Source organism: Erinaceus europaeus, chromosome 9, assembly GCF_950295315.1.
Source record: "Erinaceus europaeus chromosome 9, mEriEur2.1, whole genome shotgun sequence".
In the NCBI taxonomy this organism is placed as follows: domain Eukaryota; kingdom Metazoa; phylum Chordata; class Mammalia; order Eulipotyphla; family Erinaceidae; genus Erinaceus; species Erinaceus europaeus.
The window spans coordinates 109,700,188-109,713,592 of record NC_080170.1 but is presented as its reverse complement, the minus strand read 5'-3'; the positions used below and the strand labels follow the sequence as shown (position 1 = coordinate 109,713,592).

Genomic DNA, 13,405 nt, shown 5'->3' with positions numbered 1-13,405 from the left:
GCAAATCCTCCTTCCTTCCCCCCACCCTCCGCCCGCGGGCGCCTTGGGAACCCCCAGCCCTCCCCGGGCGGGAGCGCCTCGGGGCGGCGGGAGGAGCGCGGGGAGCCGGGCGAGGAGCTCCTGGCTCCGGCCGCGGGGCCCTCGGAGCGGAAGTGCCCTCCGCGGCACTACCACGGGTGCATGGTTTGGGGGGAGGGGGGCCCCGAGTTTGGGGGTGAACGTGGGCCTGGGGCTGGGCGGGGTTCCCTTCCCTGCGCGCGCCCCCCGCCCTGCTTTTCCGGGCACCCAGGGGGCGGGGCCACACCCAGGCGCTCTGAGCTTTCGCGGAATCACTGTTGTCACCCGGGTAGGGGCCTAGGAGCCCGGGTTGTCCGGGTCCCCTCGCCTTTTGCTATTGGGGCAGCTCAAGTCTAGAGAGAGGAGGGCCTCCCCAGAGTCACTCTCTAAAGATCCTAAAGAGCGAGCCAAAATTAAAATAAAAATAGATGACTCTGGACTCTGACTTCCTTTTCTCCCAGCATTTCTGGAGCCACCCCCCACCCCTGTCCCTGTCTGGGTTGGACTGTGCTGAGTGAGCGCTGTGGCAGGTACAAACCAACCCTTGCTTCCCCTCCAACCCCCCTCCCTCCCGAGAAAACTTCACACCAGATAGACGTGCCAAAATGCTGGAGAAAAAGCATGGATCAAGTTTGAAGGGACTCAGGGAAAAAGTAGTTTGATTTCCTGGTCCTTCCGGAGGGATCAGAGCTGGCCTTCTGAAGGGAGTTGCCCTTGAACTGGGCTTTTAAAAGATGGGAACTTGTCTGAAGTTAGCTAAGTGACACTGGAGGAAAGCCATTTGCCTGGGGCTGGGGGTCTATAGAACAGAGCAGACTAAACTCTAGGGTTAACTCGAGCCTTGGGGGTGGATGGGATAACCTAACAGGAGATGGGGTAATCAGTGTTTTTGGGCTTGAATGTTTGGGCATTCAAGGGGTGCCTTTGGAATCCTGGGTGCTAGGGAGATTAAAAATCTGACTTCCTTTCACCCCACCTCTCCCAGCTTCCTTTCCCTAGTCTTCCCTTCCCAGGGATCCATTGCCTTCTAGCTCCAACACACACACACACACACACACACACACACACACACACACACACACACACACACACACACACACACACACACACACACCCAACAGTTTATAGACTTCTCTGAGCTACTTTCTTGTGCCAGACTCAAGTAACTTTGTTTCCCATCACCCCTTGTCTTTCCACCTCCTCTCCCTTTTCTCAACTGCTGGCCTCCCAAGAAAACTCCATTCTCACTACATTTTTACTGACTTTGTGGCTCATCTCTCCCAGCCTTAAGTAGTTTAAGAAAGCCTTTAAATGGTGGGAGGGAAAGCAGCTGGCTCCACCCTCTAGTCTCACATTCCTTCTCGTAATAGTCTGGGGGGGTTAGGGGGAGACAAAGGCCTAGAGAAGGTGGGTGCTGGTTCTGGAGCCTACAGTGAATGAATAATGGTGAGCAGTGGAGATACAGAACTCTTAAAAAGTTTTCCCCACCCCTAGACCAGTCTTCTTTCTTCCAGAATTCCTGCCTCCTGGCACTTGGGAGGGAGGCCTTTGTATCTTGCAAATATTTAGTCTTTACTAAGCAGGCCTCCACCCCCAAGCCCCCGGGCCTTCACTTCAGAATGCAGACTTCTGGTGGGAGGTGGTAGTTGGGGTTCCTGTCTGTGTGAGCCTGGTGCCGGCCTGTGGCCTTTGTGTCTCCTGAGGTCTAGCTTCCTGGAGCAGTGGGGTCCTAGCTGGTGCTGGGGAGAAGCAGAGGAGGGAGAAACTGAGTTTCTTGAAGCTCTGGGTAAGTGGCTGGGGTGAGTAGGAGTCCTCTGAGAATGACAAGTTCTGGTGGAGAGGTCACCCTCTGGGCAAAAGGTTGTCAGTTCCAGGCAGTGGTTGGTGGGAGAGGAGGCTTTATTATAAAAAGGCCTTGCACTCCAGGCTTTGGAGCTTAGATATGAAGACTTGAAGTCATCATTTGAGGGTTTGGAGCAGGCTGAGGCATGATTGAGAGAGGAGGAACTGGCATTGGGGAGCCTCTTGTTGCCCAAGTCTACTGAAAGAGGCAATAATCAGACTCAAGAATACCATCAGTAGGTGTTTGTTTACTTATTGGTCATAATAGTGTACTTATTGTGTCCTGCTGGCAAGTACAACAGTTTTAGAGCCTACTCCTGTATTATCTTTTTTTTTTTTTTTTTGCCACCAAGATTATAGACTGGGCTGAATGGCTGCATGATTCTACCATTCCCAGTGGCCTTAAATTTTTTTTTTCCTTCTTTCCTCTAAACAGAGATTGTGAGAAAGATATAGAAAGGAAGAGAAAGACATGGAGAAGGGATGATACCACAGCACCTCTGTATCACTTGTGGGGCTTCCCCCCTGTCGGTCCTACTATGTGGTTGCTCAGATCTTGAACCCTGGTCCTTGTGCTTGCTAACATGGGTATGCTAGTGGGTGAGCCATCTGTCAGCCTCAGATCCTTGCATTTTATTAAGACAGACACACTGCATTTGATCAGTTTGAAAACATACACACACATACACACACACACACACACACACCATATATATATATTCCAGTTATCTTATAGCCACAGATGTGTCAGTGTTGAACAGTTCTTCATTTTAGGTTTATAATGCTACGTCTGGTTTAGATGTGATAAGATTTGTTAATCATACTCCTTTTGCATGTATAGTGTTTTGTACTTTATGAACCATTTTCCAGTCAAATATTCTATTAGAATCTCAGAAATCCCCAGAAGATTAGACCTTGTGCCACTGTCATCTCCCTCCATCTTAACTTTATTCAAGCTCACAGCTAATTACAGATGTGCTCAAAATTATAGCCCAGAACGAACTTTGACTTCTTGTTGTAAATGTGTGACATTGCTGTTCTGTGGAACTGGTCTTGGTTAATTGGGAACAGGGAAGAACTATACTGAATTCGATTCCGAATTCAAGGTTTAAGATATGGGAAGGATGTTGTGTTTGGGGACAGAAGTGGAGTGTAACTCATAAGCATTGAGAAAACTTCTTAGCATGGAGATTTGCTGCATAAACAGAAAATGGACAGGGTGATACAATATGGTAGGTGACAGAGAGTATCACTCACAGTTCATTTTTTGTTTTATTTATTTCCACAAAGAAGAGGGGAAGAGCAGTGCATCAAAGACCAAATTTTGGAGTCTGTCTACTGTGAACTAGGAGGTTAACCTTGGGAGCTGATATGAGAGGGACAAAGTCCCTGCCCTTAAGAACACTGTGTGTGTCTGGGTTGGGGTGGGGATGCTGCAAGAGGGGGATATTTTGGCTGCTCTGGACTAAGAAGTGTTTGCTTTGAAGAAGCCACCATAGAAGGAGTGGTGTCTGAAGAGAACCTTTGAGTAAGGAGTTGCCCAGCTGGAAGAATAACTGGTGAGAGGTGTGAGAGATGGAGTTGTTAGGCTTAGGCAGAGGAGAAGGTTTGTTGTTGAAGGTGATTGATATATATATATAATCTTTTATTTATTTATTAGATAGAGACAGCCAGAAGTTGAGAGGAAGGTAGAGATAGAGAGCGTAAGCGACAGGAAGATACCTGCAGCCCCACCTCACCACTTGTGAAGCTTTCCCCTTGCAGGTGGGGACTGGGGGCTCAAACCTGGGTCCTTGTGCCCTGGAATGCATGCGCTCTACCAGGTATACCACCTCCCAGTCCCCTGAAGGTGTTTTTTTTAATCTTCACCATAGTGCCAGAATCTCATCTATGTGTGTTTCCACTACTTTTGGGTTGACTAACTCCATTTGTCCGCCCTAGACAGACAGAGAGGGAGAGAGAAGACACATACACCATAGCACTGCTCCATCATCTTTCGAGCTTTCCCAGGTGCCCTTGGTGTTTGTTTTTGGCATCTGGGTTTGAGCATGGTGCCTACCACATGGCAAGATATGCATCATGCTGGATGAGCTCTCTCTTGGCCCAGAAGCTGTTTACTTTTAAGTTTTCCTATTGCCATCAGGGCTATCTGTAGTGCCATGGGCTTAATGCTGGCACTACAAATCCACTGCTCCTGGCAGCCATTTTCCTTATTATTATTATTTACCAGAACACTAGGTAACCGTGGTTTATGATGGTGGGGGGTGGGGGTTGGGGGGATTGAATCTGGGGCTTTGGAGCCTCAGGCATGAGAGTCTTTGCATAACCATTATGCTGTCTACCCCCACCTTTTTTTCTTTTTCCCCCCTTCTTTTTTTCTTTCTCTCTCTCTCTCTCTTTTACTAGAGTACTGCTCAGTTTCAACTTATAGTGGTGCAGGGAATTGAACCTGGGACTTTGGAGCTTCAGGCGTGAGAGTCTCTGCATAATCATTATGCTATCTACCTTTGGTTCTCTCTCTCTTTTGATAGGCTGGAGAGAAATTGAGAGGGGAGTGGGAGATAGAAAGATAGACACATACAGACCTGCTTCACTGTTCTGAAGTTATGTCCTCCCCTATCCACACACTCACTTTCACCCCAGCAGGTAGGAAGTGGAGGTTTGAACCCGCATGCTTGCTCATGATAAGGTGTGGAGGTTATGTTTTAAATGAGTGGTATAAAGGTAAGATGGGTGTGCATAATAGAGAACGCCAAGAGCTCTCATTTGCTAGCTCAAAATGTGTCTCCTAGTTTATAGCAAGCACGGGTTGCCTGGCTCTCTGAGATTAGGTGTTTGCATGGTAACACACAGTGCAGCAGTCAGTTAGGTGAACCTGAGACTTAGACCCTGGGCAGTACTTAGGGGTCCCCAACTCCTTGTATGCATTGGTGGGCGGGGTCTTTTCCTGGAATGTAGCTTTAGAAGGTTGTGCCCTGCCAGAAGGAGAGGTCAAGTTGTGCTGCCTGTGTGGTATGCGATGGTATGGTCTTTCCTGGGTGGAAATTCTAGGTGTGCATGTGGGGCAAAAGTTGGAGAAACAGAAGTCTTTGTTGGAGTATGTTAGCCAGTACCTGGCTGCTTGGAGGAAATAGTCAGCACACTCCTATTACAGGTCAAAGGCACTCCTGCACTTTGGATAAAGTCACCTCTCTCAACTTTCTGCAAATAATGTGGTCAGGTGACAAGAGGGTAAATGGCGCCTGTGCTTGGAGGTAGATAAATTCTTGAACTGAGCTGCCCTGAAGGTGTTCATCAACTGTTAAATGAGTGAATGATCTTTATTGGCACAATTTAAACTCCAATCACCACTTTGACTCCCTCCTCCTTTAAGCTTCTTAAGGATAACGCAGATGTTGTTGGTCCTTTTATTCTGTTTTTTTTTTTTTTTGTCACCAGGATTATGGGGACTCAGTGTCTCTATCATTCCACCTTTCCTGGTGAATGCTTTTTAAAAAATTATTTATTTTTTTTTGAGACACTGAGGCACTGTCATATGCTAAACAGGGACTTGAACCCCAGTCCTTATGCATGATAACATGTGCGATCTGCTGGGAGAGGTACCCCCTCCCCACCCGTATTCTTGATTTTCAGAGGTATGTCTAGTATGCATAGTAGGTGCCCTGGAAATATTAGGTGAAGAAAGGGATTCATTTCACTCTAGCTATAGGATAATAGCAAAAGCCCCGCTTCTGGCACCTAACCTTGCATTCCGGTCTGAGGGTTCCCGGACAGGATCATCTATGTTGTAGCTCCCACAGGTGCACTGGGAGTATAGAGTGGAGGCTCAGAACCACCTAAGAATAGTTGTAGTTCCAACTGCTCTTTGTTTTGCCCTCACTCAGAGGGAGGGTGCATTGCCTTTGTTTATGCTGTTTTCTTTACCCGGATCTCTTTGTGTCCACTGGAAATCTAATCCATCTAAGTTCAAGGCTAAATCCCAACTTGTGCCTTGAACTCATTCTCTGATGTCCTTGCCCTTTTCTGCACCACTTATATGTGTGAACACACACACACACACACACACACACACACACACACACACACACGCTTCATTCTCCTCATTCAGCTCAGCACGTGTATAATTCAGTTGCTCAACATTGCATGGTTAATGTATGCCGGAGGAAAGCGCTGGGTCCTGGCTGACAAAGAGAGCTAAGGCTGTGTTTCCAGGGTCTTTTTTTTTTTTTTTTTTTTTTTTTTAATTTCTAACTCAGGAAAGCTTCAGAACTTGAGCATGGTCAGACCCTAAGAGGGTGATGAGTCAGCAAGTGACTGGCCAACTGGAAGGAGAGATGAGTTTCTGGAAAAAGGTTTTGAATAGGAGTTTAGGTGCAGGACAAGAGTGGAAGAACTTCCCAGGCAGATAAACCTGGATATCAATACACAGTCCTGAGATTCTTAAGAATGTTTGGGAAATGGAAGGGTGTGTTTGGAGTGAAAGATGGGTCTGGCTAGGGAGGGTTAAAAGGTCAAGGATGGATGGGAGGAACAAAAGACTGCTGGGAAGACTTGGTTACTTTTGAGCAACTTGGTTACTTTTGTGGGGCTTGTGTTTCTGAGTGTTCTGTCTTCTGGCAGGCAGAGTAAGAGCAGTTCAAGACCAGAGGTTGGGACTCCTTTCAGAAGACTGCTGAAATCTTCCAGAGCAGAAGGCTGAGGCCTGTACCAGGTCTGTAAAGTAAAAAGGGGAAAGCAGATTCTGGATTCTGTTCGGATGGTGTCAAACTCTTGTCCTGGTTATTTGATATCTTATCAACTTTGGTTGGAATGTGTGTGTGTGTGTGGGGAGGGGGGGGACAGAGGTGCACCAGGAGAAGAAGCTGGGAAGCTGGGTCTTCATTGTACAAGTGAGGAAAGCATTGGGCTGGCTTCTTCATAAGGGTCAGCTGAACTAGAGTAGGGCGGGTCTCTGCCTTTCTAGTCAGCCCTCTTTCAAAGGTGTTTTTGACTATTGTGTTGACACTATGTTCCTTCCTCGACCTCCAGGTGCTTTTCTGTGCAGAACTTGGGAGGGGTTTTTAATGGTGCTAATTATTATAATGGGGCTGGGACCAGTGCTTTTCTCCTTGTCAACAAAGTGATTGAAACAACTCAGTTTGACTGTGTGTATGTGTGTGTGTATGGTTTCCTGGTTTCTTTTTACTGCCACTTAATGCCAGTTTCTTGTTTGCAGGAATTAAGCTTTTGATTCTTGTTAACTTCCCCACCCTCTTATTTTTTACTTTTCTTATCTGAGGGCTTTCAGGCTGCCACTATTAGATTTACTGCTGGGTAGGTAAATCCTACATTTTTTTTTTCCCTTACCTCTTAAACCTGCCCATCACAATCCATTTCACAGAACCCATTAGTATCATAACCTCCTTCATAGCATTTCTTAAGTGGTGAACGGCGTCTTACAATTGTTTTTATTACTTAATTCCCCATTGCGATCTGAGAGGGGGTTCGACAGGATGAATTTTGACTTGTAGAATGTGGGCGACAGTCCAATTGGGGAAGAAAACTTCCCAAGGGGTGCTGGGCTTTTCCTGGCAGAATCAGCACCAGACTTCTGTCGCCAAAGCTTCTGTCTTGCTCCTTGACTTCTGCAAAGGAAAATGGAGATAATTGAAGGGCTTAATTATCCATGAACTTTAAAGGCAGTTCAGATCAGGTTGGATACCCCAGGATTCTGAGAGTCTGGACTTCACTGTGCTGTCATTTGGATGTGTGCCATCACCAGATGTTTTATTGGTGTAGGAAAAACGGAAGACCTGTGTCAGCCATCCACTAGCCAAGTAAGTCCCCTTTAAACAAATCTGAAAGGTCCCTGAGCCTCAGTTACTTTTAGGAATCCTGTAGTATGTTATAGTGCATTTATGAAAACTTGAGACATTTCTGTGATGGTACTTTATAAATGGCGAGGAAGCGTGTGAGATCCTGGTATCTTCTGGGTAGGGTATAACCCACAGCAATGGTATTTCCTCCTATGTGTGGAAAGTGTGGGATCTATTTATTTATTTTAAGACAGAGACAGAGAGACCACAGCATTGCAGTTTCTTTCAATGCAATGGGGGCTGAGCTCAAACTTGAGGCACTCACATGGCAAAGCAGTGCAGTATCCAAGCCAGCTATTTTGGTGGCTTGAGAGCATGGGATTTTGACCTAGATGTCTCCAAGTTTGAGTTCTTAACTGTGCCTGTCCCTGCTGTGGCCACAGGCGTGATTGGGTTTACTGACTCAATTGTTAGACTTGTTATGATTGAGGGCACTATTGTTGAGAACAGCACACTCTACTAAGTGGGCTAAGGGCCTCAGCCACACACAGCACAGGCTCTTCCGGGCTCTGACAGGAGATGGCTTATCCCTGCTGCAGGGCTGGGCAGCATCCCTTCCTCGTCTGTGACTGTCCCACTGTCTCCTGGGTTTTGTTTGTGTTGTGTATTTGTGACTCTCACTGGGCTTGGTTCTACTTCAATTACTACTTATAGCATGGCCTCCCATCACAGTCCCCTGTAGTTCAGGTGGAAAAACTGGTGCTGAAGGGTATTTGGGCGGTAGTGCAGTGGGTTAAGTGCATGTGGCGCCGAAGCGCAAGGAACGGCTCAAGGATCCTGGTTCGAGTCCCTGGCTCCCCACCTGCAGGGGAGGGTCGCTTTGCAGGTGGTGAAGCAGGTCTGCAGGTGGCTATCTTTTTCTCTCCCTTTCTGTCTTCCCCTCCTCTCTCCATTTCTCTCTGTCCTGTCCATCAATGATGACATCAATAACAACAATAATAACTAAAACAATGATAATAATAAAAAAACAAGGTCAAAAAAAGGGAAAAACAAACAAAAAAACATGAGAGAGAGAGAGAGAGAGAAAAGAAAAAAAATAAACCAGTGCTGAAGTTCTGGTGCCACGACTTACCTAGAAGCTGTGGGAACCTTCTGTGAGGCACGTAGGCATAAAGGGCTTGGGCAGGGCAGGGTGATTTCACTGACCTTTAAGAGCTATACTCGTGGCTTCCTCCTACCCCCAGTCTGGGACTTTTCCTGCTATAGTTATTGCCATCATTGTTTCATCACTTGGGTCATCAGTAAGCAGCTGAACCACTATACCGAGAGGATTGTAGGATTGGGGGTGGTGGTGGTGGTGGTGGTGGTGGTTGGCTAGGGCCATACTCTCCTAGAAAGTAACTGGAGAGCGAGACAAATATAAGTTCTTTGGGACTTTTAGGTGTTAAGGGGTTCTCATCCTTAAGATGAACTTCAATTTAATTGTCTGTGAAAATGGCTGTAGTTATAGTACTGGCTCCACAGGTAGAAGGACCGTACTTTCTGGTTTTCCCAGAACAACTCTGTGTCCTGGAATTAAGAGTATCCCCATTCATTCTTAGAGGTGTTGAGACTTGGAGAGTAAATTACATGGTCCCGTAGGCAAGCACTGAGGAGAGAGGTCAAATAATCTGCACATGTCAGGTTAAGGTGAGTACTGTGCCACAAACAACATCTACTTAGCTTTAGTTAGAGGAAATGCTGAGTGCTAAGGAATGCTTGCTCAGTGAATTACCTTTTTAAGGGTGAAATGCCAGTATGTTTGAGCAGGATGTCTGGATTGCAGGCACTAAGAGATTATTAGGACTGATGACAGCATGTTAATATAGGTTTAGAGCAGAAGAAGGTGTCACAATAACAGTACAGATGCAGGGCTGATAGAGTGTGCAGGCCCACTGGGAGACTTATAGAAGCTTGTTGGAAATACTGGGTCTTAGATGACATTGAAAGACAGCAAGGCTTAGTCCAAGATTGAGGTAGGGTTTAAGGGAGGGACAGCTCAATTGTTGTGGCTACTAATACTTGAGAAATAAGATTGATTTTCTGTGCATGCGTATACTTTATCTGGATTTTATTCTTTTGTATCTATTGGCCCATCTTGAACATGATCTCTAAACCTAACTTTCGAAGCCCAATGAGAGCTCAGTTCTTTGCCAAGAGGTCACCTGTGTAACCTAGACTTATTCTCCCTATTGAATTCCCTCTTGAGATGGTGCTTGTCTTGTACCCAGGAAGGGAAAAACAAACTCTTTAGTTGGCACCTGGAACTTCAGTCTTGTTTGCTTGTGAAAAGGAATCACTTTCAGGAACTGTAGAGGGGAGTTGCCACCCCAAGTTTCTGAGTGCGTCTTGACTCATGGGAAAGGCAAACTCTTTGCTGATCTGGAAGTTAAGAGGCAACTTTTATTTTTTTTAAGAGGAAACTTTTCTTAGAATGAGGTAAAAGGTAGCTTGATCTTTCTATAGCTTGGTCAGTTCCGTTCTGGAAACCTCTCTTGACTACAGCCAATCAGCTCCCCGTAGAGAACACCAAGGTTCCAGAAATGACGATTGCATTGGACCTCAAAGATACATTTGTCAGTCAGTCTGATGCATTCTTGCATTCATTCATTCACCATAGTGTGCCAGGTATGTCAGTGAATGAATGAGTGCTGCTCTAGCCTGGATTTGGGGCAGAACACATGGATGCTGAGTGATCCTTGCCTTCGGAATGTCATCTAGGCATAAAGAAAATATGTGCCAAAAAAAAAATATCTGGAGGCTTTGCTTGAACATTGACTAACTCTAGGAGCCTGGGGGAAAACTTTGTGGATTCAGTGTCTTGTTATTTGATTCGGCCTTGAAGGAGGATAGGGAATTTGTTTGATGGGCCAAGGTAGAAGAGCGTAGTTAAGCAAGGAAGATCACATGATCAGAGACAGAGGTAAGAGATTGCATGGTGCTGGCACACCTGGTTGAACACACACATTATAGTGTGTGATGACCTGGGTTCAAGTCCCTGGATCCCACCTGAAGGGAGAAGGCTTCACAAGTGGTGAAGTAGTTGCAGGTATCTCTCTGTCTCTCTACCTGTGTGCCTCCCCTTCTCTATTAATCTGTTTGTATCAGTCGGGCGGTAGCGCAGCGGGCTAAGTGCAGGTGGCGCAAAGCACAAAGACTGGCATAAAGATCCCGGTTCGAACCCCGGCTCCCCACCTGCAGGGGAGTCGCTTCACAGGCGGTGAAGCAGGTCTGCAGGTGTCTATCTTTCTCTCCTCCTCTCTGTCTTCCCCTCCCTCTCTCCATTTCTTTCTGTCTTATCCAGCAACAACAACAACAATAATAACTACAACAATAAAACAGCAAGGGCAACAAAAGGGAAAAAATAAATAAAATAAATATAAAAAAAACCAAAAATAGTAATAATAAATATATACATGGTACTTTGGAAAGCTGGAGTCTTTGTGATGGGCTGACTAGTAGAGAGAGGCTGTGAGATGGCAGAGCTCAGGGGGCTTAGACTGAGATGGACCTTGATTGCTTTGTGGAGAGCTGAGATTGTACTAGGAGAGGACCCCTGAGGATCGAATAGGAAAGTCAGGTGATCGGATCTGTGCTTTGGGGAAATAATTTTTTTTACTGTAACTGGGCAAAGAAATTATTGGTTTTTGAAAATAAATCAATGCACTATTGGTGAGAATGATGTTTGCATGTATCAGAGGAGAAGAATACTAGAGATGGTTAAGATGCACAGCAGTAGTCCCGGCAAAAGGTAAAAGGAAGCTGAGTTAGGGTTGAGGCAGTGACTAGAATGACTAGGCGAGATGTTTCACAGGTAGAATTGAAGCTAACTGGGGGCTGGGCAGTAGTGTAGCTGGTTAAGTTTACATGGCTCAAAGCACAAGGACCAGCGTAAGGATCTGGGTTTGAGTCACTTCACTAGCGGTGAAACAGGTCTGCAGGTGTCTGTTTTTCTCTCCCTCTCTCTGCCTTCCCCTCCTCTCTCCATTTCTCTCTGTCCTATCCAACAACAATGACAGCAGTAAGAAGAACAACAACAATAATAATAACAACAATAAACAATAAGGGCAACAAAAAGGGAAAAAGTAGCCTCCAGGAGCACAAGCCCTAGTGATAACCCTGGAGGCAAAAAAAAAAAAAAAAAAAGAATTGAAGCTAACTGCTCTTCTCTTTTACTTAAGAAAAAACCTTGGTCATGAGCAGATGACATTTGCAAAGGCTGCATAGATCTGGTCCTTACATAACTCTGGGAGTAGTGAGTTTATCTTCTGCTCAGAGTCTTAGGAAGGTGTCTCAGTTAAGTTTTTTTTTTTTTTTTTAAGAGCATACAAAGCACATTTTCTTGATTTTATTTTGTTTTATTTTTTATTTTATCTATTGATTGATGTATTGGATAGAGATGAAGAGAGATAGAGAAGGAAAGGGGAGATAGATAGATGGATATACAGAGAGATACCTGCAGCACTACTTCACCACAAGTGAAGCTTCCTCCCCTGCATATGGGAACTGAGGAGTTGAACCTGGTCCTTGGACATGGTAATGGTTGCGTTCAACCCCCCACCCCCGGCCCAGCACATGTATTTGTTGAGGTAGCTGTTTGTGAAGAAGAGCAGTCCACCCTCTCCACTTTTCAGGATAGCATGAAACCTCTTAGTTGGAACTCTAAATTCTTTTCCCTCTACAGCTTTGTCAGTCATCTTTGCTCCCCTGTGTAGGTCTTTCTCTTCTTTTAATTCCCAGAGAAAGGTGCTTATAATCATCTTACCCTGAGGTCCTTGATTAATTTGTCTTCTCAGAAGGTTATACCTGTACAAACTATTGCATTTTACTGTTGACTGTAAACCATTAATCCCCTAATCAAGAAAAAAAAAAAAGAAGAAGAAAGAAGAATTTGTCTTTTCAGGATCATTTTTTTTTGTCAAATTGGACAAAAGCTGAGAAAGTTCAAAAATGTATGATTAAGTGCTAAGAATGATGGACTATAGATGTAGTTCATGCGTGGTTTGAGTGCCACTTTAGTGCTAGTCAGTTAATATTTATTAACCTAGGCAGAACGTTGTGGCCTAACGTAGCTTTCAGGAGCCCGTTCACGTGGATTCCACAATATAGTCATGGCATTTCAGTTATCTTTATTTATTTTATTTTATTTTATTAGTGATTTAATACTGATTAACAAAACTGTGGGATAAGAGGGGCAAAATTCCATATAAATCCTACCAACAGAGTTCTGTGTCCCTTCCCCTCCATTGAAAGGTTCCCTAATCTTTATCTCTCTGGGGGTATGGACCCAAGATCTTTAAGGGGTGCAGAAGGTGGGAGGTCTGGCTTCTGTAATTGCTTCTCTGCTGGACATGGGTGTTTTCAGATTGATCCACACTCTCAGCTTGTTTCTATCTTTCCTTAGTGGGGCAGGACTCTGGGGAGGTGGCGTTCCAGGACACATTGGTGAGGTTATCTGCCCAGGAAAGTCAGGTTGGTGTCATGGTAGCATCTGCAACTTGGTAGCATTAAGATACAAAGCAGAACAAATTGTTTAATAATTAGGAAACCTAAAGGAAGAAACCTAAAGGAAAGAGTATAACAGATAAGATTTGGGGTCTTCATGTAGGAAGAAGCTAGGAAGTCTGTTTTAAGTATAAATCAGGGCCTGTGACTATAGATTTTTGCCTGGG

The 13,405-nt window shown here is 45.3% G+C and overlaps 1 protein-coding gene across 9 annotated transcripts in view; it reads left to right on the top strand.

Moving 5' to 3' along the window:
• Positions 1-13,405, top strand: part of LOC103115819 (lipoma-preferred partner) — a 474,645-nt gene that overhangs the window by 338 nt on the left and 460,902 nt on the right. For 4 of the 9 annotated variants that reach the window (XM_060198525.1, XM_060198518.1, XM_060198526.1 and 1 more), the window contains exon 2: positions 6,520-6,610. The exons of 2 other annotated variants lie outside the window; for them this stretch is intronic. The gene's annotated coding sequence lies outside the window, so the exon portion shown is untranslated. Of the gene's footprint in view, positions 1-537; positions 588-1,748; positions 1,844-3,386; positions 3,459-6,519; positions 6,611-13,405 lie in introns of those variants that run through there. 3 more of the 9 variants (XM_060198520.1, XM_060198521.1, XM_060198519.1) reach the window with 3 other exon arrangements.